At 53.7% G+C, this 26,261-nt stretch overlaps 1 long non-coding RNA gene across 1 annotated transcript in view; it reads left to right on the top strand.

Annotated features, from left to right (window-relative positions):
* The first annotated feature begins 7,620 nt into the window (after positions 1-7,620).
* Positions 7,621-26,261, top strand: part of LOC118611403 — a 51,055-nt gene continuing 32,414 nt past the window's right edge. The window contains exons 1-2 of the long non-coding RNA XR_004954338.1: positions 7,621-8,110; positions 10,838-10,907. This is a non-coding gene — a long non-coding RNA (uncharacterized LOC118611403). The remainder of the gene's footprint in view (positions 8,111-10,837; positions 10,908-26,261) is intronic.

The following is a 26,261-nucleotide window of genomic DNA, read 5'->3' as shown; positions in this document are numbered from 1 at the left end:
AGCTGCCCTGCCCGTTGCCCTCCCAGCCCCTCTCCACTCCTCCCTCCCAGCCCCTCTCCACTCTTCCCTCCTGGGTTTTAACTGGCTCAGCTGTAGCCCTGAGCTCCTTAATCTGGTGATCAGCTGGGCGCTGGGGGGCGTGCTGGCAGAGGCTTTAGGAGGTGACAGGGTATCTGGGGAGTCGCACTCCACTAACAGAGCATCACGCAAAGCCCAAGAATCACATTCCAAGCGCGCTCCCCCTCTGGAGGCTGGACGCTGCACAGCATGGGTGTTGCCCAGTGGAGGGCTGGCGGCACCTGGCTCTTTGTTCCTCAGGAGGAAAGTTCCCGAGATTAAAGCCCTCCAGCCCTTTCTGCATGGCTGAGGTTTTGTTGGGTAGCTGCCCCTACCCTTACCCCGGCCCCCAACAGCTCCAGCTCCTTATTCCAGGTAGAAGAAAGTGGCTCTAAGTTGCAGGTATTCCTTCCCCTGTCAGCCAGGAAAATGCTAGTGGATTTGTTCCAGAAGTAAGCAAAGGTGCCTGACAGTGTACCTCCCCTGTATAGACAGGGCAGCCCTGAGAGAACCTGGGGGGTTAGGAAACTGAGGTGGGCATGTCGAGCCCAAGCCCAGGTGTTGGGAGGCTTCTGGACCACCAGCTGCGGGGTGGCCCAGGTCTGGGGCCATGGCTAGAGGGGAGGAGATGCTGTAGGCTCTGTTTCTGGCATCTCTAAGCAGTAGACTTATGATGCCTTGGAGCCTCTAAACCCTCATCTGTAGGATGGGAAGAATAATCCTTACCCACAAAATTGCTGTGAGGAGCCTTAACCGTGTGGGAAACACTAGACAGTGTTAATACGAGGTCAGGGGCAGGTATGAAGGCATCAAGCTTTTTCAGGTTAGTTCATACATCTGTGACTTGGTGTGGGGGAGGGGGGACAACAGCGATATACAGACTATTAACCATGGGCACCAGGCACTCAGAACGACAGCCAGCCCAAACCACCAGCCCAAGGAGGAGGGCACAGCTGCGCTGACGTAAGTGCATCTGTCTTTGTGTCTTTCTGCCCCATCACGGGGCCGCGCAGGCCTCCCTCAAGGGCAATTCCTGAATGAGTCTCAGGACATGGGACCCCCAGGTCTGCTTTACATTCTGAGCAGGTCGTATCCTCCTGGCATGGGGCACCCCTCTGGCAGAGGACGCAGCAGCAGAGGGCAGTGAGCTGAGGTCCTTCCCAGCTTCAGGCCCCACCCTGGCTGCAGCCCTGCCACCAGTTTCTGTGAGGACAAGCTTCCCCTGGGGGCTTTCACCCTCCTCATGTCCCATGGAGTTGCCCTCCTTCCTGTCCCTTCTCAAAAGTACTGTAGGTGAGGATTAGGAGCTTTTCCATCTTCCGATCTACTTCCTCATCCCTTCACTTCATCATCAGCCAGAGGAGGTCATGCTTCCTATTGCCTGGCTGCAGAGCATGAGCATGCGGTGCGTGGAGCATGTGGAGCTTTCAGCCTCAAGGTAGCATCTGCCCCCAGCCCCAGGCCTCCCGAAGTGCCCCCTGGGCATGTGGTGTGCTCCGACAGTAGCTTCTTTTACCTGGTCCTTGTCTTTGCCTCATTGGGTAAAATCCCTGCCTTTGAGGGCCCAAGAGGCCTGGTAAAGTGACAAGGGCATATGAAGCCACAGCCCCTCCTTGCTGGAAGTCAGAGACTTAGATTCCAGCTGGCTTCCTGCTCAGTGGTCCTGGGCAAAGCCCCTCCCTTCCTGGCTCTGGAAAAGGTAACATTGGATAGGATGGCATCTAAGGTCCCTTTTAGCTCTGGCGTTACATGATCTAGAAGTTCTTCTTATGTTTTTCCCTGTTACCTGCCAGTAACCCCCAACTCTAGCCCCCTGGCTCACAGGAAATCCAACCAGCTTTGTACCCTTCAAGCTACTCTGAGAAGCAGGTGAGGCACCTTCAACCAGAGGCTACAAAAATGAAAACCATCAGCCCAGGGAGGAGGGCACAGCCAGCAAGTGACTGCTGGCAAGTGACAAAGGGAGGCTGGGGAATGACCTGTCATGGAGCAAGACTTGGGCCAGAGAGCATGTCTTAGCTGAGTTCACTCCCAGGCTTTGATGTGTAACCTTCTCTTCTGTTTCCATTTTCTCTGACAAGTGTTTGCCCTGTGGCATGGTTTGCGCCAGGCGGTCCTCAGGGTGAATTTACAGTGTTGTGGGCCTTGCCCAGTCCCATTCGGTGGCGCCCTTCAGACTCAGAAGCTCCAAGTCCTGAGAAGCAATCCTTGAAGGGAAATGCTACTTTTTGGTGTCTGGTCCCTCTCTCAGTACCTCAGCCAGGTGGCTCTGCCATCGGAACAGCCGACACAAGTGCAGATTATAGAGTCAGGTGGACATGGTTCAGGTCCTTGTATGACCAATGTGACCTCAGGCCAGCCCTTAACCTCTCTGAGCCTCTGTCTTCTTAATTCTACGAAGAGGGTAATCACACCTGTCTCATAAAGTTGCAGCGAGGCACAGAAATAAGACAGGTAAAATACCATGAAATTCTATGGTCGTTTCCTTCCCTTACCTCTCTTACCCCTTAGTCCCAGCTGAACCCGGAGGCTCCAGACACGAACTGAACCGTCTTCTCTCCCCACCTCTTACCTCTGAGTTTCAGGCCTGCTTTGCTGGGGAGGTTTTGAGACAAGCTCAGCTGAGCTCCTCCCTCAGCCCACTGCTCTCCGCCCCCAGGGAGCAGAAATACCTACTTTCGGCCCTAATAATACCTGAATGAGATTTATAGGACACTTTCCTCCCCAGAGTGCAAAGCTCCTTCTCACATATTATTCTCTTCTCTTTATATTGTCCTATAAGTGTGATGGGACAGTCTCTCCAGCTTCTCCGAAAATGGAGACAGAGAGGAACTGTGGCTCTCGTCAAGGTCACAGGATTGGAATAGAGAGACACACTACCCCAGGACACTCAAGATCATCAGGAGGGAAAAGCCACGCAGGGAGAGAGGATGCAGTAGCCTTTCTCCTGAGGCTGCAGCAGTCAGGGGCCAGGATGGAGGAGGAGCACCTGGGCCAAGGGCACCGAGGGTGCAGAGCGGGCTCTGCTCCCATTCCCGTCCACCTGGGGCTTGGCAGGGCCACTGGGGAAATGGCCCCAGTCATTTCTCCCCATGTCACACATGTACCTACTTGTTCTGGGTCCAAGGTGCTCTGGCCAGCCCTTCAGAAACAGAAGCACTCTTCCATCCACGTTTCCTCCCCGGAGGATGGGGACAGCACAGTGGGAGGTCGCCAGAGCAAGGGGCTTCAGCCTCCCAAGAGTTAAGGGCTCCTTCCCCTCAGCCTTCCTCCCTTGGCGCTGCTCTTCCTCCCTCCTCCTGCTCACAGCAGGCAGGGCCTGGACCAGGGAGCCATGCCGCTGTGCTGTTGCCAGGGGAGCCGGGAGGCAGATCTGAGCTATGCAGGGAAAAGGCCTGGCCTGTCAAAGTGTCTGAGATGAACCGCCGCCGTCCCCGTGCAGCTGGGCTCAGACGTGTCTCGGCTCTTGTTCTGTGCCTGAGAATGGCGAAGCCCAGTGAGGTTCAAGGGCAAACTCACTATTCATTAGTCAGGGGTCCTTGACGTCCTCTCTCACTCAGGGATGGGTCCCCCCTTTCCTTTTCTCCCTCTTGTGACACATTCCTAGGTCCCTTTGGTGGGGACTGCACATCCTCCTCCTGCCCAACCCCCTCTCCAAAGGCATCTGGATAGACTTGTCCCAAGGAGACCGGGGAGGACAAAGACAATGGCTGCAGGAAACCATTCAGGCGAGACACTGGCCATGCTTGCCTGCCATCCACACCCAGTGCCCCTGTGGGCCCCACTCCCCTCTGGTTCAAGGCACCCCTGGGCCACCAGCCTGAGTGGGCCTGGACAGGAGGAATCCACTGGGCACTGCCCTCAGGGTAGCAGACCAGTCCAGCGCTGTTCTCAGCGGGCTCCCCGGCGGCCTCCATGGCCTGTATGTCACCTGGCTGGCCATCTTGGTGCCTTTCTCTACCATCATGTGTCATCTTGAGACACTCAAACACTGTTAGTTAGAAAGTGTAAACTATAATATTTTCTGGAATGTGGCAATATCAAAATTTAAAAGGTACAAGTACTTTGGTCACAAATTGCACTGCTAGGCATTTACTCTGTGGTTATATATGTAAAATGCCAAAAGACATATGTATAAAGACGTCTGTCAGAGCATTTCTTTTTAATATTGTAAAGAAATGTAAATGAACATATTGTCTGTTCAGACTGGAATACTATGCAGCTGCAAAAGTGAATGTGGTAGATTGCTATAAGCTATTGTGGAAAGTCGGCCAGTATATACTGTTAGGTGAATAGAATCAGTTGCAGAACAGGCAATAGAGTGTGATCTTATTGGTGTGTTTAAAAGTCAGTCCTAAGTATACTGATGTCTGAAGAGTTTCTGGAATGATCTGGGGAGTGGGGATGGATGGTGCACCTTCTTCTGTACTGTTATATTTTCTTTCCATGCTTGTGGAATGCTTTTATTGAAACATTTAAAGAGGCTGTTTAATATAATAGGTTTAACTTTTGTTAACCACCTTGGGGTAGACGCTCCAAGAGGATGGTGAGGATACTGCAGGAAAAAAACATCCCAGAAATTCTGCCCACAGGCTATTTTCTGCCTGATAATCACACCTTATCATCATGGCTGGTGTTGTTAATTAAAACCCTACTAAGTTCCAGGCTTAGCATCTCTGGGTCTTCTTAGATGGGTATCAGTATTCCAGTTTCACCAATGCCGAAAGATAGTTGATGGCTGTCGGAGCTCGACAGCAAGGAGGGGACTGGGGGGACCTATTTCACTGCCAGTAGGGTAGGAATTGCCTCTCTGCCTTCAGGAGCTGCCAATTTGGGGGAGGGTCCTTTGGAAGCCCCAACAGTGCCCCACCCAGGTTGCTCTGGTCTGTGGGCTGGGCTGCAGCATGTCACTGCTGGGGGCCTGTGTGGCTTAGGTGGCAGGAGGAGTGGATGGGGCTGCAAAAGGCCCTATTTGCATAAGCAGCCTGTGTCCTGAGAGACATCACCGTGCTGAATGGGGGCCCCTCATTGCCTCCCCTGCCTACCATACCCCCAAAATAGTAAGTGGCTCAGCAAGTGTTTCTGATGGGGTGATGGTGCTAAGATGTAAGAACAGGGCAGGGAAAGAGGCATGCCGTCCACCCAGAGGGCCTGGGAAATCCAAAGAGGTCCCTGGGGCCTGGGTGGGAGATATAGTTACTCCAAATTGGCTGTAGGCCCTACAGAGAGGGGAAGTAAGAAGCATTAAGAATGACCACATGTGGAGGGCTGCCAGGCCGGCAGGGCAATGTTTTATAACTCTATGGTCTGTGGGTACCATTGATATACCCATTTTACGATGAAATTGAGGCCCAGGAAAGATATGTTATAGGCCTCAAGTCATACAGCTTGTAAGTACCAGAACTGAGATTCAAAACCAAGTCTATTTGACTCTAAATCTGTACTCCTAACCCCAAAGAGATCCTGTTAGGCTTGGCCACAGGCTCTTTTCTGGGTTGTCCAGATGAGCTTCCTGAGGGTGGTGGCCTGAACACAGAGATAGTAAAGACAATCCTGAGTGAGCCCTGGAGAGCAGGGGCCTGGGTCCTGTAGAAGGCCTGCGTCTCCACCTGGTGGGAGGTGGGAGCGGGCGGGTTCTGAGGGTCTGTTAGGTGCTGCAGCCTCTCAGTCCCCTGGTTGCTGGTCATCTGCACTCCTGCACACTCTGCTTCTTATTTGGGGTCCTTGGCATGAGGGGCCTGGCAGGAAGATAAGGACATTCCTTGGCTTGCCCCAGTGCTTCCCAGAGGCTGGCCTGATGGGAGGCTCAGGAAAAGCTGAAGCTGCAGAATCAAGTGGGAAAGCAGAGATCTTGCCCAGGCAACTTGAATCATTGGGATGCTTCCAAGACCAGTGGGTTCCCCTGGATGTTGCTGAGGGAGGGCTAGGGCAAGTTCTGGGAGAGCGTCTTCTTTCTATCCTGTGAACCCCCTGCCTCCCTCTTCCTCCCCCACAGTAAATAAAGTTTCTTCATAAAGCCATCCATATCTCTCATCAGTTTTTCTGGGAAGACATGGGTAAGGAAAGTAAGCAAGACTCAGCTGCTCAACAAAGACAGTTCATGGTGTGGTGGATGTGGTGGGGACCCTGGCCTGGTTGGGAAGGGTAGAGGAAGACCCCTCCCAAGGCCTTGGAAAATCTGTCCCCCTGATCTGGGCTAAGGTCCTTTGGGTTAGAGGATCAAGGTCAGTGGCTGGACCAAGGGCTACCTCTAGCCTTGAGGGTGGCAATCACAGGTGTACTGGCCTGAATTGTGAAGCAGCTCCCATAGTCCTCCTCAGCCTCCATCGGTGCCACCTCATTTAATCCTCACAATGACCTCATAAACCTTAATCCCATTTTACAAACTGGAAGCTCAGAGAGGCTAAGAAACATGCAAAGCCACACAGCTAGGAAGCAGTGGAGCTGGGCTCCAGCTCTCATCTCTTTCACCAGAATGGGACGCAGGGCATTGTATGTGTCCTGAAAACCCCTGACAACCTTTTTTCTGCACGTGTGAAATCACAGCATTGGTTCTTCAGCCCTTGGATGCTAGATTAATAATCAACGCTTTCTGGTGCTAGGCACTGTTCTAAGTGCTTGTTTATGTCTGAAATCAGGGGTCCCCAACCCCAGGGCCGTGGACCAGTACTTGTCTGTGGCCTGTTAGGAACCCTGTTAGGAACCGAGCAGCACAGCAGGAGGTGAGCAGCTGGTGAGAGAGCGAAGCCTCATCTATGCTTGCAGGTTTGCAGCTGCTCCCCAGCGCTAGCATCCCGGCCTCAGCTCCACCTCAGATCATCAGACATTAGATTCTCATAGGAGCACCTGTCCGTGGTGCCAAAAAGATTGGGAACCGCTGTCTTAAATCATGGTTTACTCCTGAGACATCTGCCTGCATAACTAGGCACTATCCCAATTTGACCAACAGGGAGAGTGAGGCTGGGTAAAGTGGCCCGCGGGCGTGGATGTGGGTGCGGCCAGGATGCCGGCACAGGCGCTCCAGTCTAGATGCCAGGCACTTAACCACTGCCCACTCTGCCTCCCCACCAGCCTCGTCCCGCCCCATGACCCCAGCCGAAGGTCCCTCACACTGCCCCACAGCAGCCAGGCTGCGTTTGAACCCGGGCGGCGCGCGGCCGGGTTTGCACCACCCGCCGGCAGGCGGCGCTGTCCGGGGCGCCCGGCTCCCCCCGCGGGCTGCGCTCCTCTGGCAGCCGGCTCCGGCCCCAGGACCCCGGGAGGAGCTGGGACCCCGGCGGGAGGGAGAGGACTAAGGGACTAGCGGCACAAAGAGCTTTTTATTTAAATTTGTTTAGAGTTTCGCGAATTTGCATGAAAAATGTGTGAGAAAAGCCAGCTCCGGTGACCTCATCCGCACCTGCCATTAATGTTCAATTAGCGGCTGAATAGCGGCCGCCGACGCGACGTGAAGAGAATCCGGCCGGCCGTGCGCGGCTCGGGCTGCGGGCCGGGCCCCGGCCTACTCCTCCCGGCCGGAGACGCAGCGGCCTCGTCCGCACCCCGACTTGGAGGGGACGCGGGGACCTCTGAACACTCGAACGCAAGGCAGTTTGGGGCGCACCAAGGGCCCCTGGGGATGCCCGGCTTCCTCCCGCGCGCAGGAGGGCGGGCTCGCCCCCTCCCTGGAAGCGGCGGTGGACGGCTGAGACCCGTCCCAGCTCAGATGGGTTCCCTCGCCACCTTCGGGACAAAATGTCAAGTACAAGTTCAAGTTCAGGGCCAGGTCCCGGCGAGGGGGGCGCGGAGCCTTCTCCGACCGCCTTTGTTCTTCGAGATAATCGCTCCCTAGTCCCCTCCAGGCGGGGCCCGGCAGACGCCCCCGCCCCGCCGCGCCCCACAGAAGCTGCCTCCTCCCGCCGGCACGGCGCCTGTCCCCTGGTCCCGGCGCTCTCGCTCGGGGCCACCGGAGGGGCGAGGGGCGAGGGGTGGCGCGATTCGAGTCCGTGGGAGCCTCCCCAGCCCCGCAGTCCCAGCAGCAAACGCAGCTTCGTCGGACGGATGCAGCGCAGAGGTAAGGACCCTCGCCGGGGCCTCGCCCGCCGCCCGCCGCTCGTGCCCCGCCTCCCGCCGGGACGCCGCGACCTGGGGGACTGGGCGGAGGGCGGCGTGCCGCAGAGCGGCTGGGAGGCTGGGCCGCCCCGCCGGGCCTCCGGGGGGCGCGCTGCCGCTGCAGGCCTGGGGAGGGGTGCACAGAAGGCGAAGGCGCCAAGTGACGCCCGGTGAGGTCGCCGGCCTTTCCCAAGGGCGTCCAGCTCACTCAGCTCCCGTCGTCGGTTAGCCTCTTGGTGTCCACTTCTGCGTCGCTAGTTCTGGCTCTTCTTCACTTCCTCTCAGATTCTGGCTAGAGGGCCCCCAGGGAAGACTCTAGCCCCCAGGCCCTGAGCCTCTTCCTGAAGAGCTGGAGGGTGACTGTGGCTCAGCTCTAAGGCAAATGAGCCGTGGGCATCCCTCCCAAGCCCTATCTCCAGCACCGAAATTAGGGTCCTGGGACAAATGGTGGCTGGCGCGGGGCGGAGTGCGCTGTGATTTAATGGCAGTGCAGGGGCCACAACGGGGCCTCGTTTCTGTCCCGCATGGGACTTCTTGCTGTTCCTGCATACCTTGGTCCTGGATTCTGTGTAAGGACGGGTGTTAGCCTGGACCTCACCCAGCCAGCGCACTGCCAAGTTGAAGGGGCACAGAGGGCTTCTTCTGAGTGGCCCCAACCTTGTGCCCCATACCTTCCTTTCACTTTCAGAGGCTCGCTCAGAAGTTCACATATTTGTGCTCTATACACAGTTCTACATCCATGATATCTGGTTTCTAAATTCACAGAAAATTAAAAGTAGCACATTTAAAAGGTCTTTACCCTGAAGCCATATTGCTCCCCCTTGTGTCCCTCTCTTCTTCTCTGTGTAGTCCCCAAATTTCTCACTTCTGGGATCTTCCTCATGATGAAGATTCTGCCTTTAAGAGTACACCCCTTCCCATCTCCATGTGGCCGAACTTTAGCAAGTGTCTCCTACTCCAGGAGGTCTGCCCAGATTCCCCCCACATCTCTCCCTCTTAGCACCTTCATCTGCACTGCCAGATGCTCAGCAGACAATAAACGGAATAGTTTCTGGATGAATTAATTTAAAAAACCAAACACACTTAAATTTTAAAAATATTGAGGATTGAGTTAAAAAAAAATTGGCTCAAACTGAGCTACAATCTCCCAGGGGTTCCTCCCTCTGTTCCAGTACATACAAGGTTTCATTCACAAGCAACAACTAGCAGGAAAAGGCTGGTTTTATGTACTGCAAAAAGAGGAGGAAAAGTCTATTCACGTTGCTTTAAATTTTTATAAAGAAGAAATGCCAGAAGGGAGTCCCTCAGCCTCTCGGAGGCTCCCTCTTAATCTGACTGGATCATCCGAGGGCCTGGAGAGGCTGAGCTTTCAGGCACTGCATCAAACCTTGGGCTCCCCTGCAAGGAAGGCTACAGAAGGGCCACCAGGAAGTTGACTAAAAATGGAGACTGTGACCTACCTAGTGCAACTCTTTCTGCTAGAGATGATTCATCACTGACATGCTGATGTCAGAGGAGCCTGAGAAGATGTTTACATCTTTTTAAAAAAGGGAAACAAACTTTTTTTATTTTGTTTTGCAAAACCATCTGCAAAGGATGCTCGAGACCCTTCCCATTCCTCATAAGAAGATTCTCCGAGTTATCTGACATCTTGGACAAACCTCTATTTTTCATCCCAATAGCCAAGGTTCCCAACTTGTCATGGGTATTAGGATGAGGAAATTTAAGGCAGCAGTTTTCAAAAGGCAATATAAATGCTACTCTGTAATAGAATTGAGAGAATAAAATTTTATTGTCAACATGTATTAACTCCCAACCAATAGGTCTTATTATTAGCTCTCTTTTACAGAAGAGGAAATGGGTGTGGAGGGATTCAATAAATTGCCTTCAGTGTCACAGCTAGAAGGAGGTTCAGGTGGGCTTTGAACTTAGGCAGGCTGGTTTAGACTCAGTGTGCTTGACCATATACTACCAACATTCTAGCTTTGTTACTAAGCTGGTCTCTAAAAATGCTCCCCAAATCACATGTCACATGAATTCTCTTGCTTTCCTTATCACCCAGAGACAGAAGGAGGTAGAAGGCAGGGGTGAAGATCCCAGCCTCCTTTGGAGTCTTGTGTTTAAACCCTTGCTCTCTCCCTTGCAAACCATATGACGTGTGCCAAATCTCCACGTCCTCATCTGTAAAATGGGCTTGTAAATGGAGCTCATGAGCTTGTGAAGATAAAATAAGATGTGTTTGGCCTAGTGCCTGACACATTGTAAATGTGTCCATGGGTACAAGCCATTATTATGATTTTAACGGTAACCATCTTCAATGACAATGTTACCGTCATTTTGCATTTTCCAAAACAACACCTCTCCTCCTCAGAAAAGAAAAAACTGACACAGTTGGTCTCCCCTTGCATCTGAAGAGGTGCCAGGATTGTGGAAGAATAGCAAGTCTGTCATGTAGGCAGATAACCCAAACCTCCAGGAGGTTACATGGGTCCCCAATGTCTTTGAAGGTGATGAATTAAATACAGACTCTTGAAATCTTGTACCTCCTGGAGCCCTACCACTTAGAGGGATTTGTGTGTTTTGGGGTGGAGGTGTTGGAAGGAGGACCCTGTAGATAATTGAGAGAATTTGAGTCTGAGACAGAAGGCTATTAAGGAAAGAAATCAGAGATGTATTTTTTTTTTCTTAGCTATAAAATCTGACCATCACCTCTTGATGAGAAAAATAAATTCAGACTAGACCCTGCTACGGAAGATCTGGTGAGTGGACACTTCTTCCTCTTTTGATTGAGTTAATAGCTGTTTATTGAGTGCTTATTCTGTAGCAGGCATCGATTTTAGGCACTGGGGATACAGCAGGGAACAATACAGAAAAACCCCCGTCCTATGGGAGCTGACATTTATGTGGCATTCTATGGCTAGAATTGAGGAGAGAGACTGACTCAACTTCCTTCCGTATCAGAAAACAAGTAAAGGAGTGAGGCAAAGATGTTCCTCAGGCAAAGTGCTCATCAAGCAGGCAGTACTCCCCCCCCACTCCATTCTTGGGGTGCTAGGACCCAGAGAAGGCTGAATCCTGGCAGTGGTGCAGGGACAGAAATGGTGACAGTCAGTGGAGGAAAGCAAGAGGACTGGAAAGCGGGGAGGTTGCATCCAGGGGTCTGGGTGACTCAGGAACAGGTAACCTGTACCAGGCATGCTTTCTAAGTGCTCCGCATGTATTCGTGCAGTTAACCCTCGCCAGGCCCTGTGAGGTAGGTACCATTGTTTCAGAGATCAGGGAGTCGAGGCACAGAGAGACTGAGTTAAGTGGCCCAAGGCCACATAGCTGATAAATGGCAAATCTGGGTCACATTTGAAACCTAGGCAGCCTGGCTCCAGGGTCTGTGCCCCTAACTCCACTACACACTGCTCATCAAAGGACTACGTTTCAGAAAGAAATGTGCCCTTTTCTAGGGGTGAAATCAACGGTCCCCAGGTGTCCTCTGAAGTCTGCAGGCATTTCTTTGCACTGCTCTCCCTCACACTTCTCAGAGCCCCAGGTTAGAGCTATTAGGAGTCCTCTTCTACAACATTCCTCCCTTGGCAGGTGAGAAAACTCAAGGTGGGGAGGAACTCCCCCCGCCCCTGCCCGAGGTCCTTGTCCAAGTCGCCATCAGAACCATAGTCTCTTGGCAGAACTCAGCCCACTCACTGCCACTCTGGGGCTGCATGCCAGTCTTGTGGTAAAGAGCTGCTCCCTTTACTGGAAACCCTTTTAGCGCCTGGGGCAGAGAAACCCGTCTTTTCATCGCAAACCCGGAGAGTGGATCTGAGCTGATCAGGGGAGGGGAGGTTTCCTCTGACTTCCCCACACGGGTTCTGCCTTCCAGCACTCACCAAGCCTGACCGGTCGGGTGTCTGTCTTCTAGCCTGGCGCCTTCTGGTCAGAACTGGAATTTCAGAAGCATTCGCTTTACTTCAGTCACTGGGCTGACCTGACGGGGAGGGTGATGGTAGGTTGTTGAGATATCCCTCGCTTTTCCAGAAAGTTGAGATTCTATCACCGAACCACTGAAATGAAAGGCACATACGATATAACAGCTGGAGTAACAAAAATCCGTTAGAGATTCCTGCCCCAGCTCATTTCAAAACCAGATAAGGCTGTTGAGGGGGTGAAAGGGTTCTGCCGCTGGTGGGTCTGATGCTGGAATTAAGGGCACCCACAGGGTTCCTGCTTGGCAGGCCTCATGGCCAAACTTACTAGACACTCTGAGGGAGAGGCATAAATCAGAAGCCAGGGACGCCCACATGGCCCAAAATACATTTGTCCAAATGCTTTTCTTAGAAAAAAATGAATCCTCAGCTGGAGAAGTGGGTATCAGGAGTGTGGGGGCCAAAGATTACGTCCCAGCTTATCTGCTTCCTCAGGAATCAGATTCATTATATTTATATGATTTATTCTGAATCAGTTACGGGCATTCAGTATTGATGGCCCTTCTCCCGACCACACCCGCATCTTTTGAGTGTGCCTGTAAAGGTCTTGGGAACCGAAAATACAAAAACTATTTTGCAAAAACTATTTTGCGTCTTTAGTTCCCGCTCCCTTCAATCTACCTTTCCTGACTAAGCTCTGGGCCCTATGCCGGCCGGAAGCCTTCTTGCACTGGGGACAGGGGAGGCCAGGCTCCGTCTGTCCCAGCCCCGCAATGCAGTTTGCCTCCAGCACCTAGCGGTCTGGCTCTACGCCTTTCTGCTCCTTTCCCGTGTAGGGATTGGCACGCCCTGTCCCATGTCCCTCAGCCGCCTGGTGACATTTGCCCAGAGCCATTATGCCATGAGACTGTTTGCATGGCATTGACAATGTAGCAGTGGATGGGAGATGCCACATCTGGCATCTCGGGCTCTCCTCGACTAGCTAGGTAGTCCCTGCAATCACCCGTGTCTTTTTGGAGCAGGGGATGCAGGGTCTAACCCGAGGGAGTGCTTACATCCTCGAACCCTAACTTGGGTCCTGGGAGAAGATGCCACGGGATGACTTGGTTCTCCGATGATCCCTTTAAACTAATTGGGGCCGCCCGCCTCCACCACCACGTCCCACCTGGCTGGTGGGTGGCTGCACTGTCTGGGACGCGGGCACCAGGCTGCTGTCACTCCCCTCCCTGCCTCGCCTCTGGGTTACCACTTTCGGTTTGTGCTCACATCTTGGACATCAGATTTCCCCGGGAATCGGGATTATAATACCTGCAATTTATTCTCACCCAGATTCCAGGGAAATCTATAATGAACATCAATGTCTAGTCTCCTGCTCAGGCTGCACCCAGCAGAAGGGCTGTAGAATTTTTTGTGGTAGAAATGAAAAAAACAACAACAACAACAACTGTCTTGTGCTGGGTCACATCAGGTCCTGTCCCTTGTTTACGCTCGTTCTCAAAGAATTTCCTCCCTAAGGGGAGTCCAACTTGTTGGAAACACAGATTTCTCCCCTCTGATTCTGCGGACTGGTGAGAAATTATCTTGGTCTCTGTTTATCGAAACAATTAAAAATTAGAGACTGACCGACAACCCTGGCAGGCCCCAGGAACCGGGCTGAGAGTGCCCACACTCCTACGAAGGTTCCCGGGCTGGGGCCCCAGGAACCCCTCAGCTGCTCTGCGTCCCTAAGCACAGAGGACCCTGCACTGGTTCTCCCAAGGTCCCGCCGCCAGCTGCCCTCTCTCCGTGTGCCCAGCCAAGGCCGCAGATTGCGGGCAAAAGCTGGGCGTCCCTAGGGATTCCGGAGCCACTCTGAGGGTGAGATCGGGTTTGTCCCACGACCTTGGCCCCAGGAAACTGTGGAAAGAGACAGACCCCAATTTTCTCCCCTTGGAGTTGAAACAAAACCTGAAAGCCCGAGGTTACCGGCACCGCCAGAGGTGGCGCCTGGGTGGCGGGGGCAGCCCGCGCTGCGAGTCCGCCGGGTTCCCAGGCCCGGCTTCTGTCCCTTTCCTAGTTGATGAGTTAGTTACCTAGCCGGGGAAGCTCGCGCAGCCCGCTCACAGGCAGCATTTATGCAAACGCCGCGCCCAGTCTCATGCTGAGGCCCCGCGCCGCCCAGACCAAGAGTTGCCAGGCTGGGCTCCGGGAGGAGGGAAGAAGGAGAATTCTCGGTAATTAGAGGGGAGGTTTTCCCGGGACACCCCTGGGGGAAGTGGCCTTGGCTTCGGCAGAGGAACAAAGGGCGAAGGTGCCTGCGCGCCGCGCGCCCTCGGGGGCCCCGCACCGCCGCCTTCACGCCCCTCCCGCGTGCGCCGCTGTGGCCGCGGGCTTTGTGCGCTCCGGCCGCGCGCAGCGCTGCACCTGCCCGGCTTTAAGTACCTTGGCGAGGCGGCGCAGGCGGCTGTTCTAATCGCCATCTCCAAAGTACCTGCTCATGAATAAACACCAGCCCCATTTATCAGGTACTTAGCGCTCATTGTGAAGGGGAAATTGGCCCTTTTCTGAACGTGTCTATCCTCAACCCATCTGCGGAGTCGTGGCTGCAAAATTTCTCTCGCGCCCTTTAGTCGCACGCACTCACGCACGCACTTGCAACATGAGGCTCCTCCAGGCTAAAATAAACTCCCTTTTCTTCCAGTAAGTGCGTGATTGAACCGCGACAATAGACGGAGAGGAGCAGGCGGCTAGGTCAATAGCCCAGGTCTCTCTCATTGATAGGAAAAGTCAGCAAGCGGAGTGTCCCGTCTTCCGAAAGCTTTGTCCTGTGTCCTGGCCACAGGGGCCTGTGCAGATACTTGCACGAAGCGCCATGGGTCCCCCAAACATTGGGCAAAATATTGGAAATGGTGGCCCAAGGTGTCCGTGGTGCCCGCCGACACCTCCCACCCAGCTTCCCCGTCCTTCCCAGCCTTACCTTATCTTCGGCTCCCCTCTCTAATTGGGCCCCACACCCTGGCCTGACTCTTAGGACGTGAGTATGCAGGACAAAGGGTATAAGGAGCGGGCAAGTCAGTTTGCAACGCCCCCGGCCAGTACAGGGAACACTGGCTCTTTCGGCCCAGGCTGGGGCCGAATGGTACTTTCCTGCAACGCCCTGTGGTTTCTGAGTGCGAGGCAGGGGAGGAGGGATATTATTACAGGTATAAATTTGTAGATGCCCATAAAGTTGTGCCAGCGAATTTATAAAGGCGACCGCGTCCTTAGGGCTCCCTTGTTCACCACTCATCCATTCCTTCCAACAGACGCGCTCCCTACAGACGCACAGGGGCCGGCGTTCCAGGGCTCTGTTCCCCCAGCCCCCCGAAGAAATACGATCCGATTTTCTAGACCTAAGTAGGGAGGGCCACAGGCAGTTCTGAAAATGAAAGTGTTTGCTAAGTGTGGGGATTTCGCCGATCGAGGAACATTTTAGCACATTTTAGCGTGGCTTTGTCTCCGCTCGGCTCTCCCGATATTATCCGGTGTCTTACAAATCTGTCACGGAGCCCTTGCATGGCTCCTGGCGGCGGTCACGCGGGGTTCAGGAACCCGGGATGCTTGGAAAATGACTGCCTATTGGGGTTTCCTGGCCCGTTCCATTTACACGGCAAGCAGACGGCCTCTGAAAGTCCAGGTTCTAGTCTTTTGCCAATGACTACGTAGGACCTTTGGGGTCCTGTGGCACTGCTGGCAGGAGTGTCTGAATCGGTTTCGGGGAGGCCTGGGTCGGGGGACTGGGTTCTGGAGAGGTGGGTGGTTGCACGGGGTCTGAGCACAAGAACCAGAGTCCACCAAAGACTGCTACGGGGCAGTGGCGGGAACATAGGGCTGTGGTTCTCCACAGAAAGTCGGTGGCCCTGAGTACCCAGCCACACCGCCCCCAAACCATCTTCACTACCCTGTGGGCGCCAGGCCCGCGGAGACCCCTCCCGAGTCCCAGCAGTACCATCATGCAGAAGAAAACAAGCTCGGCTCTGCTGGAATTCACCCAAACACAGCCGCTCTTGATGGGAATATTCTAGAAAAAAGCAACCCATTTTTCTTAACGATTAAAGGGAATTAAATGGCGGGTAGGCCATTTGCCTGGCAGGGCACCCAACAAACCCCTTCTTCTCCCATACCTCCCCACCTCAGTGTTTAGAGGCTAAAAGAAGCTCTATTTTATTTGGGGGGAAAATTCTGGAATTTGAATTCGTTGCTCTTTTCTGTTTTTGTGTTGAATGCCTATGTGGCTGGTGTGTGCGCTTCCACAGAAATCTATGGATTTCAGGGCAGCCGGCTCCTGCGAGGGGCTTGAGGGATGGGGAGCAGAGGGTGCCTGGGCATCTCCTCAAACACTGGGACTGGCCACCCAGGCGCGCTGACAGCGATAAGGCATCAGACCCCTCCTGTCGACGCCCCCATTTTTACTCTTTTCAGCCATGTCCATTGGTTCACTCCCTACCATCCCCCTGGGGTCCAGTACGACTTCCCCAAAAGACCAGGCAAATGGCTCCAGGGCTCTGGGGCTGGTTCGCTCACCGGCAGGGCGCAGCCAGGCTGGGGGCCTGGGCAGCCATTTGGGAAACGCTGGGGCCGGGGCGCACTCTGGGCTAGACTTGGGGCACTTTGAGGGGTGAGGGCCCAGCCCCGTCCACACGGCATGGCTTGTCCACAGACAGGCCACCCTCCCTAACTCCCCCTCCGCTGTCCCCATTTCATTTTGTTTCTTCCAGACGAGTGGCCCACGGGAGTTTGTATGACAGGAGGGTGTGGGGCTGCCAGGCCTGGAGCTGGGAAGCCTGGAGAAGGCTTGTGGGGTTTAGCCTAGATTAACTGGGAAAAGAGAGCTCAGGGCGAGGGCCACGTGAAGGAGGGAGGGAGCCACACAAAGGGGTATGGCTGAGAAGGGAGTTCCGAGGGCGCTGAAGCCTGTTCGACCTCACAAGCGGGCTCCAGCAGACCCTTGCTCTCCCGCCCCACCCCCCTCCGGAGTGCATGTGGCCCTGGAGAGTTCACGCTGCTGATGCCTTGAGCAGGGATGGAGCGAGTGGGGAGGGATCTGCCCCTGTTCCATCTCGCCTTCTGAAACCCCTCCGTTCATTGAAATGACCCAGCCTGTATGACGTGCCTTCATCTTTAAGCCAAGGGGCCTTTGGTTCATCAACCCCCTGACCTGCCCCCACGATGCCTGCCACCAACTAGCGTGTCTGGGCGCCCAAGCCTGGAGGGTCTCAGTTGCACTCCCTTTGCTCACCGTGCTTGGCAGTCATGCCCCTAACGTCAGCCCTAGCTTTGGCACCACCCTCCAGAGGCGAGGAGCGGCAGCAGCCACTGCTCACCCCAGGCCCCCAAGGGGGGCTGCTGGGAATTTGGGGGTCCCTGCCTTCTCTGCGTAAGGTGGTGGGAGGGAAGCCCCAGCTCTTTCTAACGCTTCTTCCTCGCTCTCTTTCACTGCCCAGGGCACTCCGTTGCCCAGGGCACTGATGGAAACACTGAAGCCGATTGGCTCAGGTTGGCCAGCAGCCGGGGGCCAGGACCCTGGGTGTGCCCACCCTGACTCTGGCCCCCTCCACACGCCTGCACACTGGCTGTCCGCAGACAGCTGGAAGGACGAGGGTGTTCCTAGGGACCCTGAGGGGAAAGGGGTGGCGAGGTTGAGCCTTGACGATGCTCCCTCTGCCCAGTTTACTCTCGAGGTCTCTGTTCCAGTCTGGCCAGTGTGCATCCGCCCAGCCTCCTCTGGGCATGCCGGCTCCAGATCCACCGGCAGAGGGAGCCCTGGGCCAGGGAGGAGCGTGTCGGGTGCTGCTTCTGGTTCCCGGCGCCACACTGTGGGGCTCGGAGGTTCGGATCCATACCTACCCGCGCCCCCCCCCCAACCCCCGCCCCAAACCGGCAAAGTCGCATGGACAGAGCCACAGATGTACATGGTGGAAGGGGGTGGGGGCAGAGTGGTGTTGCTCCCTGCACTGGGACCTGAGAGGATTTAGGCCACCATGTGAACACTTGAGAAGGTTCATCGTGTGCACTGCAGAGTGCATGTGTGCACACACCTACGTGTGTGGAGGCAGGGAAGGGGCGAGAAGGAATAGCTCCTGACACTTGGTCCCTTCTAATTTCTAAGCTAGAAGAGGTTTTCCAGAACACAGTCCAAGCACCTCATTTTAATAGTAGGAAACTGAGGCCCAGATGGCGTGGAGGGACTTGTCCAGAGTCGTGAGAGGTAGGGCTGGCTCATGGGGCTGGCGAGCGGTTTTCTCTCCACAGTCTTCTTAGCCTGTTTCCTGTGCCGTAAAATGTGGAGACTGGACTAGATTGTGGTTCTGGGGGTTCCCCTGGAGGGTGACGTGCACTTGTGTGTTCATGTGTGGGCAGCAGCAGGTGACCTCCTGAGAAGGAATGCATGGCCCCGCAAAGGTGCCTTCGGAAGTGTGGGGGACCTGTGTGTATTCGTCCACGTAGGGGTACATGTGTCTGCAAATCTTGTGACGTGCTCGTGCCTCCAAAAGTGTGCATTTGTGAAGGGATGTGTGTGGAGGAGGGAAGCGACATTCGTCTCCGTAAATAGCATCTGTACGAGTAATTGTGGGTAACTGCGCCTTTGAGAGGAATGAGTGTGACTGTGTGTGTGCATACTCGTACACGTGCACCCTGGCACCCCTCCCCCTGCACTGGAACCCCCTAGGTCAGGCCCTGAAAAAGGAGGGAGGGGTGAGAAGACCACAGGACACAGGCTCCAGGGTGTGGCCCTGCCCCAGCGAGCCCGACAGGCTGTAAGGGGCTGCAATTAGGCAGCACTTCTGGGCTGGAGGGGAGGAGGAGGATTATGGCAAATTCATTTCTATTTTCCAGCCCACTAAGCCTGCAGCGTGTCCCTGGCGTTAGCATGAGAATGGGCCAGGGCTCTGTGCCCCCCTCCCGACCTCCTGACCCCTCCCCACCACGTGAATAGGGGGGCTCTGAGCCTCCCCGGCCTCTCCAACCAGCTTCTGCAAAGCCACAACTCTTAATCAGGGTAATTTAATATATTTTAAGCCCCTGGCGGCTTTATTTTCCCTCCTTTTTGAGTTTGTTTTAGGCATTCACAGCTCTCACCCCGTCATTAGACAGCCTTATTTGACGGATGGAAGGAGCTGCTATGAGACCACAGCCCTTTGTGTCCCCCACATAAGCTGGGCTTCCCTGTAATTAGAATGGTATTCCCAGCCATTGAGGCCTTTCATGAGGCGGAACAAAAACTCCCCGAGATGAATATCCCCCAACTCTCAGCCCCCTGGCTGGGAAAGGGGCTGTGAGTTAAAGGGACTCCTTGGGGAAGGCAGTCTGAAGCAAGGAGAGCCTAGGTCCTGCCAGGGCGAGGAAATTAGAGGCCATGGGGAGTGGGCATCAAAGGCTCGCGAGGCTGCCCGTAAACACCAGTCACCTATGCACACTGCCCCACGAGCTCGGCCAGACGCAGGACCTACCTGGGCTCAGCCTCTGTGGTCAGAACACTCACATATGCCCGTGGAGTCGGGGGAGTTGGAGCCAGGCTGGAGCGTGCACGTAAAACACGGGCGTGCGCAGAGCCGGTCAGACCTGGATTCCTCTGTGGCTTTGCACCTGAACACACACACATCGTCATTCACATGTAGGCTTGGGCTTACACCGTAAACACACATGCAAACGTGCATGCAGCCATGCTCAGCCACAAGATCACAATGTCACAGCACCAGGTCGGGAAATGCTTGTAAATATTCACACATACCACACTCACTGTCGCCCAGACATAGAACCAGGCTGCAGTCTGTATATACACGCAGACACAAGCCACCCAGACTGAGGTGTGCTTGTGAACATGCACACACTCCTGCACACTCATATATACGTGTACACCTCTAGGGTCATCCAGACCCTATTTCTCCTGTGGCCATAAGGCCTTCGGCAGCATGCGTGCACTATGGTGATGACACCCCTCCCCTGGAGGACAGAGGCTTGCTTCTGGTCACACTCTTAGATCCAAGCCTAGCCTGTGTTCAAATACAGGGATTGACATGCACATACACCTGCACATCCCCTGGCTCACACTGACATGTGAAAACTCGGGAACCGAAATGCCATTACAATGTTTTGTCATTTCCAGGCTAGCCTCTCCTAGACACTCATGACCAGACATGCGGGAGAGTTTCAAGGGGTCAGTCCCCACCTAACTACATACTGTGCTGTGAACTGAACCCCTGAATGTGCTAGAGTCTCCTCTGGGGCTCCGGTGGGTCTCCCTAAGCCCTGTGGGGAGAGAAAACTTTCTTTTCCAAATTTCCCCTTTGTACTAAGGTCCAAAGGCAGAGGGCAGGTGCTTGGCTTTCCAGTACAATCTGTACAATCCCAGGTGTCTGGAAAGGCTCAGAGGGTGATACTAGGTCCGGGAGGCTTCGGCAGGAAGAATCCAACCCAACAACTGACCCACAGGGAAGCCGTCCCACAGAGAAGTAGTGAGTGCCCATTTCTGGGAGGATTCGAATAGGGGCAGGATGATCACCAAGCAAGGATGCTGTGGGGGGATTTATTTAATTCCACTCCTCTGCGTCAGAGCCTGTGCTCAGAGCTTGGAGCACAGTGTTGAGTAACATACAAGCCTGTCTTGCAAGAACCTTAGAGTCTGAAAAGGAGCAACAAGAAATGCACAATACATGGGCCAGGGGCAGAGCTCAGGGCTGACGCTGGAGCTGAGTACAAAGTGGTGTGATGGCTTTTATTTTCCACATTGGAATATCGGTGTCAGGGACTGGAGGGGCCCATTTACTGTCCTGTGGCTGAGGCAGAGTCAAGGCGCCTTGGAAGTCTCTGCATTGGATGCACGATGGAGTAACTGGTCTCCAAAGCCTCTCTCCACTATAAGATTCTTGGTCTCCTGGATTGGGTCCGTGGCTTTCTCACTGTGGCACTCTTTCCAAGGTGGGCGGCCACTCCCTAACACTCCTTAGTGTACCTTTATCACAGCGCTTATTGCTGGGACCAAAGCTGTCACAGCCCTATGATGAGGACAGGGCTGGGGCCCACTCTGCGTCCCCAGGAACAAAGGATAGGCTCAGATAGAGTGGGTGAGTCAACTTTAAGGTGATGGGGGCTGGTCAAAGAGCAGTAGGTCAGGTTCTTTCATGGTTCCTGGCTTTTAGGAGTAAAGAACAGGCCTCCTTCTCTTTTCTTCTGGAAGAAAGTCCAGTTTTGAAAGGATGAGATGAAGATCTGAAACTGCTAGTGATCTGCATGCTTTTATTTTATTTTTTAACCTTGCCTTCAAAATGTGGGGAAACTATCTTATTCTTGTAACTGCTGGTGCCACAAACAAACACATAGTCAGGAAATGACCAGGAAAATCCTATTGTCTCTGTCCAGATAAAACCTTTCTGTCTTTTTGTTTCCAGGAGAAATTCTCCAGGGAAATTAGAGAACAAAGGATGCTTTAAAGCCACTTCCAATGTCTTTTTGTGTTTGTTTGTTTAACCACAGTGTCCCATGGTCTGGGCTCTGGAGACACCCATGTTCAAAGCCACATACCCACTATGTGTGACCTTGGGCTCTTCTCCTGGGGCCTAAGTGTCTTCAACTGTAAAGTGGAGATAACAGTATCACTCTGCTAGGGTTGTTGTGAGGCTTAAATGAGCTAACGCATGCAGAGGAGCCCATCAGAGCCTTGTGTGCAGTAAGCGCTCAATCAGTGTTAGCCAAAGTGGTAAATATCAGAATACTCAGTAAATATTTGTTGGGTAAAGGAGTGTATTTTTCATTTTGTTTGCATTTATGATAAAGTTATAGGAAAATAAGATGCTTCTGGAAGCCTCTCTCCCGTAACTTTGGCAGGAGGTGGGGATCGAGGGTCGGCATGGGCAGAGGGTGATTGGAGTGTTCCCCTATAGCTTAAAAAAATAAGTTTTCCAGCTTTCTGAGCTGGTGCTGGCTCAGGTCGTTACCCCGGGTGCCAACAGGGGGAGCCCAAGTCATCACAGCCTGGGGGCTCCCGCAAGCAGAAAGGAAGGGAATTAACAATTGACAGAGCACACTTACTGTGTGCAGTGCACACACTGGGCAGATGTGGAGGTCCGGCTTTTACAGCAAGGGGGTTTGGGGCCTGGAGGGGCCTGGGCTGACGAAGCCCGGGCGGTGGAGCCTTGCACTGCTGGAGGGCTATCCTGCACTCCGCTTTACCACCGCACCCTCTGCACCCAGCTGGGACCAATGAACTCAAATTGTATTCTCATTTGCATCTATACCGACCAATAAGAATTGCATTTGGAAACTTCATTTGCATGAACTGGACCAAAATGGAAACTGTGGGTGGAAAATTTCTCTCTAAAAGGCGGCTTTTCCTTTGTCTTTAGAGAGCACACTTCCAGTGTCTGAGGTTTCTTGTGTCCTCAGTTTGCAGACTGTTCACATGACTGACGTCTCTCTGTTTTGTAATATTCTTTGGGGGGAATTTTTGTGGATTAAAGTTTCTGAAATGGAGGAGGAAGCGCCTTAAAGTAACTGGCTGAGGGCCAATGTCCGCTTCACTCAGGGTCTCCATCTGAAGAACTGAGGTGGGGCCCTGGGCAGGGCAAGTCACCTCCCCTCTGTATAATGCGTGTGAAATGCCTGTCCACTGGTCCTCAACAGAGGTGGCAGTGGTCTAGAGAGAGACTAGGAAATGGACTGGTTGGGGTGGGGAATTCTGGCAAATCTTAGGCACCTCTCCTCCCAGAGGGCACTGGCATTTTTAATGAAATAATGATACGAGGGCTGTGATAAGAGGTTAAATTTGTCTCAGTGACCAGAAGGAACTGTCCCCCCCATATCAAGGGTAGAGAAACTGAGGTTGAGAGTGATAAAGTGAAAAATGACTTGCCCAAAGTCACCTGGGGAGTGAGTTGAGAAGGAGCTGGAGTTTGACAAGAAGTCTGGGTCTGGTCTCCCCTTCATGCCAGGAAACCTAGTACCCCGCTTGTGTGTCTGCCTCAGTATCACTCGAAGGCAGGGTATCTGGTGGGCCCCTGGCCTCCTACCCTTGGTTCGGGGAGAAACAGTCTGTGAGAAGGTGCTGAGCCTCCACCCTGGAGAGGAGGGAAGGGGGAGGAGAGGGCCAGGCAGGCAGCTGTGTGGCAGGGCACAGGGCAGTGGGGTGGGGTGGGGATGGAGGGGGGTGCAGGCATGGTCACCTTAGGGTTTGGGGTGAGTTTCCTCTAGTTCTCCAGGATCCTTAAGGCCAGGCTCAGAGTCCCTGTTCCCTTATCCCTCAGGGAAGATGAGAGAAAGCGCCTCTGTGGGGACCAGAAACTTAGAGTCATTTCAGAGAAGGAAATCCCGTGCCCCTCAGGTTTCCTTGACCCAAGACCAGCCCTTCAGGTGCCTGAAGAGAAGGAGGCCTGCAGGGCACGGTGCAGGAAAACCAAACCAGTTCCACTGCGTCCAGACAAACTAGATTTGGTTCCCGGGTTAGGCAGAGCCACCAGGCAGGGGAACGAGGCAGGAACCGGCACAGGCTCCGGCCGCCCCACCCTGGACTAAGGCTGCTGTCAGCGGAACAAGATCCATACGGACTGTCCGGCTCTCGGAGAGGCCTCCCGGTTCTCCAGAACTTTGTCCCCAGAGGCGCGATGCGCGGTGGCGCGGCGAGGGGGCCGGGCTGCGCGGGGAAACGCGCCGACGTTAGGTTCCAACAGCCCCTTCCCCAAGCTGGACCCGGGTGCATTTTTAATTCTCCAAATCGGGGCAATAAACTCCGGGGTGTGAGATGGGAACTATTTTAAGAGGCCGACTCTCGGGTATCCCCTCCCACTGGCGTCCTCCAGCCGTTCGTGGCGGGCTCGGCCGTGCTCACAGCGGCCTCGTGAGGCGGCGCGCGGCATTACTACCTCCTTTTGAAAGGGGTGACAAACGGAGGAGTTCCCGCAGGGTGGGCATCCTCCTCGTCCTGGTCCAGGGCCACTTCCCTCGCAGTGTGACTAGGAGGATAAAAAGCGAGAATGCACAGGTTACCATTGCTCTGAGCCAGTCCAGGGAGAAGCGGGAGTTGAGAGGAAAGCCGGGGCTGAGAATTATCTGTTCCATCACCTGTGCCAGAGGCCGGAGGACGGAGGGAGGGGCCCGTGACTGCCTGGGCTGGCGGGCAATTTACTGGAGGAGCTCATTTGGTGACTGTGACTCTGAGTTAATTAAAGATGGCTGCTAGGGGTCATTGCCGTGGAGACAATTAAGCCCGGGAAGGAGCCTCGTTAAGGAGCAGTTTTAACAAGGCCTGTTGTTTTTAGCCTGAGATTAATGTGAAAGAGGAATTCTTCGGGCGGCTTCCCTTTCTCCCTTCACTGTATTTGGGACCCATTTCCAGATAGTCCCTGAGGAAGAATGAGAGAGGAGAATTCGGGGTTGAGTCCCTCTGAAAAATCAACAGGTTTCTTCTCTGTGCTGCTCTTGTCTCTAACAGGAGGCCTGGCTGGCAGAGACTTAGGGAGGGGACAGGCCATGAGGTCAGAGCAGAAGGTGAGGAAGGAGGATTTTATTGAAAATAGAACTGGGGGCCTTGTGTGGCACTTAGAAATGTCACTTCTGCCACCCTATCTGCTTCTCAAACTGACCAGGGGTATAGCCTGCATGGAGACTAGAGGCAGGAGGGGAGGGGAGGGAGGAAGGAGCACCAGGCCCCCTCACTCAGAGTCATGGAAGGAAGGAAGTTCAAGGCCTCTCTTAATTCTAAGCACTTCTAAAATGTATGCATTTTTTCTTATTTTCGTAGTAATACATGCTTATTGAGGAAACAGAAATTTCAGAAACACACACACACACACACACACACACACACACACAAAAACCTCCCCTGAAGTTCCTCCCCTAGGCATAACGAAAGTTAGCATTTTTAAGTGTGATAAGAAGCTGAGCAGAGGCTACGAGAAGGTAAATTGAGGGAAGGTGAAATGGAATGTATGTACATTTTTTTTCATTTTGATACCCTTTTCTGCTGTTTGAATTTTTCTCAGAGAAATGTCAAATAAAACCAAGTTAAAATAGGACATAATGCGACACACTGAGATGCAGTATACATTCGTCTCTACAAAAACAGGGGTCACGTTTTACCTGTGATTTCGAAACCTGCGTTTATTGCTTCAAGATAACAAGATATCTTGACCGCTTTTCTAGAACGTTACATTTTCATCCCGACTTTTTCTTTTTAAAGCACAACATAAACTATTCCAACTGTACAGAGGGTAGACAGGAAGGAAAGTTTCCTGCCCGTGTCCCCCATCCTTGGTTCCTACTCGAAAGGCAGTCACTGCTCTCAGTTTCTTTTGTATCTGTCCAGAGAGATGTGTGCACAAGCCCTGACCTGCCACACCGCCTTTCTGCGGCCGGGGCCTGTCCGTCTACTCTTGGTTTCCCAGGAACCCTCACCCTATGTATTCATTTAGTGCAACAAAGTTAACGCACTATTAGCCCTGCTCTGCACCTTGCTTGTTTTACTTCACAGTGCACCTTGGAGATGGCTTCATATCAGCAGGTACAGAGCTGCCTCATTCTTTGCTTCTATATAATTCTGGGTTCTAACACGTGGAGTCAGGCTCCTGCTGGTGCACACACAGGCCATCGCCACAGAGAAGGCTGCACAGAGTTTGGAGAACTAAAGGAGACTTGCCCATTCTATAACTCCATCAGTTGTAATGGCTTTCTAATATTCCAGTGTGTGAATGTCCTTGATGTATTTAACAGTTCCTTATGGATGAACGTTTAAATTGTTGCCATTTCCCATAGTGGATTACCCACAGTAGTCCAGAGGTGGGCTCGAGTATGCTTTCCTGGCCAGCCTTTGGCATAGTGGTCATATTGTAGCACTTGGCAAATGTTTGTGGATGAATGAATGAATGTGGGAGGGGGGGTGGATAAAGGAAGGGGGAGCTGGAGAAGTGGACAGGGGCCGTGGCTCTGGTGGCTCGGCGGAGAGTTTGAACTGCATCTGGCCCAGGGGTGGGGTCCCTCTGAAAGCCCTCACATGGCAGCAGGCACTGTCTCATCTGCTTTCAGGGAAAGGTTCCCCTGGGAGCCCGGGTAGAATCAGTGTGGCCACACAGACTGCAAACCGGTGTGGGACACTGTAGTACTGTCCCCCACGTTTAGTGCCCCCCACCTTTACTGTCCCTCCATGCAGGAGGATCGTATATCCTGCTGAATGCAAGCATGACCAAGTGACTA

Source organism: Rousettus aegyptiacus, unplaced genomic scaffold (genome assembly GCF_014176215.1).
Source record: "Rousettus aegyptiacus isolate mRouAeg1 unplaced genomic scaffold, mRouAeg1.p scaffold_m13_p_14, whole genome shotgun sequence".
Taxonomy (NCBI): domain Eukaryota; kingdom Metazoa; phylum Chordata; class Mammalia; order Chiroptera; family Pteropodidae; genus Rousettus; species Rousettus aegyptiacus.
Note: the sequence above shows the minus strand (reverse complement) of the source record. Positions and strands in the feature narration are given on the sequence as shown.